At 44.8% G+C, this 4,404-nt stretch overlaps 1 long non-coding RNA gene across 1 annotated transcript in view; it reads left to right on the top strand.

The window, feature by feature from the left end:
• The first annotated feature begins 3,376 nt into the window (after positions 1 to 3,376).
• Positions 3,377 to 4,404, top strand: part of LOC108783875 — a 3,550-nt gene continuing 2,522 nt past the window's right edge. The window contains exon 1 of the long non-coding RNA XR_001941034.1: positions 3,377 to 3,387. This is a non-coding gene — a long non-coding RNA (uncharacterized LOC108783875). The remainder of the gene's footprint in view (positions 3,388 to 4,404) is intronic.

Here is a 4,404-nt window from a genome sequence, read left to right as displayed (position 1 = left end):
TTAAATTGAAATTTCAACCGTGAATTTGTGCGGGTGGACAGGAAAGTGAAGAGACTTGCGCATCGACATAATGCGCTGTTGACTTTTATTTTATTTGACTTTTATTTTGACTTAAACCAAAGGAAAAAAAAATACTTATTATTCAATGGTACAGCTGCAGGCCATAAGCCGGCGCTAGTTTTTTTGTTCCTTGTTGTCTGTCGCTTTAAATTTGCTATTTAACTTTGTCAGTTTTTTTTTTCTTTTTGTGGAAAAATTGTGAAATAATTAAAACAAAATATAAAATAACGAGAGGTCGCTTTTGGCACCAGAACAGCTCCTGGATAGTTGAAAGGATCTTCTGGAACCCCCAGAAGCCATTTAAAGCCCTAAATAGCCCGCTTACTTAGGCATTCCACATTGACTTCAATGCATTTTGCAAAAAGGGGCAATTTCTTTTCTTAAAACTCCAGATTTTTACTGAGTTTTCAGGGAAACTAAAATTGTCAATTTCCATTATTCCTAGATTTAATTTTAGTGTCCATGGAAACTATTGCGTACAGCTGGACTTAGTTACATTAAAATATTGTCCTCCTATGGCAATAGCAAAGTAACAAAGTCTCTCCAAAGCAACCCAACCCACTGATACTCATCCTTGCCACAACAGCCGTCCCATTACCCTATGGTAGCCCTTAGGATATATCCATGGCTTCTGGTATAGGGGAACATGGGACCTTCTTGAAGGATGCAATACATGGGTCTGAACATTGTCTCATGAGGAGGAGGATGTCATCAACCCTATGTAAGCTTCAACCCCCAACATGCACATGGAGTCTACACAGGATTTGGACTCCAGGCTCAGGTGGAACAGCACAAGAGCAGAGCAAACGTGAGTGTAAGTGGGTCGTGGGTGGGCATTGAAAAGTACTCTTTAATGGAAAGCCATAGCTCAGTCATCTATTAGGTTATCCACCACACCCAGATTTTTCATGGTTCTGCCAAATTCACAGAGAGCTGCACAACTGCCCCATCAAATGGCTCCATATTGAATATCTCAGAAGCTTTGGTAGGTGAGTAGAGAACATTGGGGGATAGCCGGGAAGGGGTTTCTTAAGAGATAACTAAACAAAAGTTCACTATATGACCAAAATCATGTGTACCTCCCTCCAAACAATTGAGTAAAGGTGTTTCCAATTTAGGTTACTGCTAACGCTCCAACATACAAACATATTTTAGACAATTGTGCACTTCCACCCTTGTGGTAACAGTTTGGTGAAGACCCTTTTCTGTTCCACCATGACTGTCCCCTGTGTACAAAGCCGGAGCCATAAAGACATGGTTTGATGGGTTTGGTGTGGAGGAACTTGAGTGTACTGCACAGAGCCCTGACCTTGCCCATACTGAACACCATTGGGATGAACTGGATTGCAAGCAAAGTCTTCTCCTGACCTCACAAATGCTCTTTCGTCTAAAGGGGCACAAATTCCCACAGGCACCCTCCAAAATCATGTGGAAAGCCTTCCCAGAAGAGGTGAGGCTCTTAAATCTGCAGAGGTGGGTATGGGGTAGGGGGTTAATATCATAATAATGGTCATGGTTTTGGAATGGGATGTCCAAAAACCCCATTAAGATGTGATGGTCAGGTGTCTACAAACGTTTGGCCATAAAGTGTATAGTCATTCTTTAGGGCAGAGGTAGGCAAACTCCGGCCCTCCAACTTTTGGAATCGGGTGTCCAACAAACCCATTAAGATGTGATGGTCACGTATCTACAACAGTTTGGCCATAAAGAGTATAGTTATTCTTTAGGGTAGGGGTAGGAAAACTCAGGCCATCCAGCTTTTGGAATGGGGTGTCCAACAAACCCATTAAGGTGTGATGGTCAGGTGTCTACAAACGTTTGGCCATAAGGGTTTAGTTATTCTTTAGATCAGAGGTAGGCAAACTCCGGTCCTCCAGCTATGGTGCATCCCATGCAGGCTTTGCCAGACTGGCAGCCACAAGCATGACTCCCAGAGGCAGATGCATGATGGGATTTGTCGTTTTACCAGAGCTGGAGCTGCGAAGTTCGACGCCCTTGCTGTAGGTAGAGTTCTGATACAGAAAAATACGATTTGCAGCACCTAGTGGCCATTATGCAGAATGCAGATCATAGGGATCATTGTAATTTGAGGCGAGGTGTTATGGGAAAGACACGGACCCGCAGACAGATATTTTTAAGCCTGGGCTAGATTGCTGAGGTGGCGTATACAAGCTGCAGACGCACATAATGAGGCTGGGAGAGATGTGCACAGACAGGACTCTCCAAGCACCGCGATTGTGTGGAAATAATTACGACGGGCTGGGCGCCTATCAGATAATCTTCCCCGCAGGGAACTGTACAAATGTATCTAATAAAAGTGAACCGGCACAGGCACACAGAGCAAAACAAGAACAGAGGGAACCGAAAGGAGTCAGGAGAAGCTCTTTGGGGACAACCATTATGAAGCAGCATTGAACCAAAAGCTTATCCAGAGTCTGACGTTTGTAAAGGGTCATGGGTGGAGGTGGGCAGAACAAATGACCCACTTCCATCTTGGGACTCTTCACGCCCCCATGTAGAGTCTCACTCCCTTTGCCGCTCTTCCTGCTTTCTTCCTGAATGACTGAATTACATTTTAAAAATCCAGAACCAACCAAGACCCTTCCTCATGGCTCCACCAGTTGGGCAAACCTGCTAACCAAAAGCCCAATTGCATATGGTAGAGCAGGGAATGGATAGAGCCTCTGTTGGGGTCCCTAGTGGGGAAATTTCCCCTCATTGCTCCCTCTTGAATTGTATGTCCGGGCAAAACTCTTTTCATCTTCGTTTTGGATTGAGTGGGGAAGAATTAGAACAGCGCTGTTTTTTTCTGCTATCCAGGGCTCCATCGGGCCCCGTTCACACCTTGGCATTGCGTGAACGCGTGGCAAACACGCGCATGGACATGTGTTGGCGGAACGCGCTAAAAACATGCAACCCGCTTGCAGTGCTATGACTAGGCATGGCACTGCAGGTTATTGGAGCCCCGTTAACAAGTAATGGGTTGCCAATATTTGTTAACGGCACCCCAAAGCGCGGCTGGCAAGACGCGCATTTTTGCCCACATGTTAAACGCGCATCAAAAAATGCGGTACGCCTGCATGAGCTACTTTGCCACATTTGGCATGCCTGGGCAGCCCCAATGAAATGGCCGGAAAAACGCATACCAATGTGCACAAACGCAACTTGCGTTCATGGAATGCCAAGGTGTGCACGGGGCCTTAGAGGGATTTGCCATCACTTCCTGCCTCGCTGACAACAGTTTCACCAGACATAAAACGAGGACATATCCGCAATGGGAGAAAAAACAGAAATAATTCTTAAATCCATCAAACAGTTATAAAAAATGTCTGCGTTTCGGGGTGTCTGAACACTCCCCCTTCATCAGGGTTTTGATATTGTACATATCCTTGTAAGGACTCAGCGTTCTGCTGCGGCATCCATTTTGAATACTGTATCACCCATGTCAAATTTCTATAGCTTCAGTTTGCTAATTATTCGATTTTAGTCCTTTACAAGAATATATACAACACTGGAGCCTTGATGAAGGGGGAGTGTTCAGGCCCTCGAAACCTGTTGGATTTTATTTCAATTATCGGATGGACTATTAAAGATTTTTCACACTCATCTGTGCGTTGGTGCTCTTCATGCCGCCTTTCTCTCGGATTCTAATTCGGGGTACCCCTGGGTGACCCTGTCTGACCAGAGCAGCCTCACCGGTCTGGTCAGACATCATTGAAAATTGGCATTCCAGGCGCCTCTCTTTCCTGTATAGATACATTATTACGTAAAATTTGGCCATGAGCAATGGTAACACTCCAGGAACAAAAACAAAACGCTGACAAGCAAAGGAAATGGGAGCTATCGATCGCAAACCATTGATTATGTCTTATCGATATGATCAATAAAGAGATTAAGGTGATTATAGGCTCAGTGAGTAACGTTAGTGTTCAAAGCAGCAAAAAAATGGCCAGCTGGCCCAAAAATCATGCCAGTCCTGAAAAAGAAAGGATAATACATCCCTATTGCGGATTACATTGGCTGGTTCTCCTAGTATGACTTCTTATAATATCAATAATACGGAATCTGTATGTGACGGGTATGCAGCAGAGCATGGCCCTGGAAGAGCTGGACATGGCGGGAAGTCCTTCCACCCTCTGAAACTCCATCTGCAAGCTTTAAATTCTAACACAATGATCAGGTGACCTTTTCCAGATTTATGTCCCCCAGGTTTATGTCCCCCAGATTTATGTCCCTCAGGTTTATGTCTTCCAGATTTATGTCCCCCAGGTTTATGTCCCCCAGATTTATGTCCCCCAGGTTTATGTTCCCCAGATTTATGTCCCCCAGGTTTATGTCCCCCAG

The sequence above is a fragment of the Nanorana parkeri genome, unplaced genomic scaffold (assembly GCF_000935625.1).
Source record: "Nanorana parkeri isolate BGI_ZX_2015 unplaced genomic scaffold, ASM93562v1 scaffold92, whole genome shotgun sequence".
Classification (NCBI taxonomy): domain Eukaryota; kingdom Metazoa; phylum Chordata; class Amphibia; order Anura; family Dicroglossidae; genus Nanorana; species Nanorana parkeri.
Note: the sequence above shows the minus strand (reverse complement) of the source record. Positions and strands in the feature narration are given on the sequence as shown.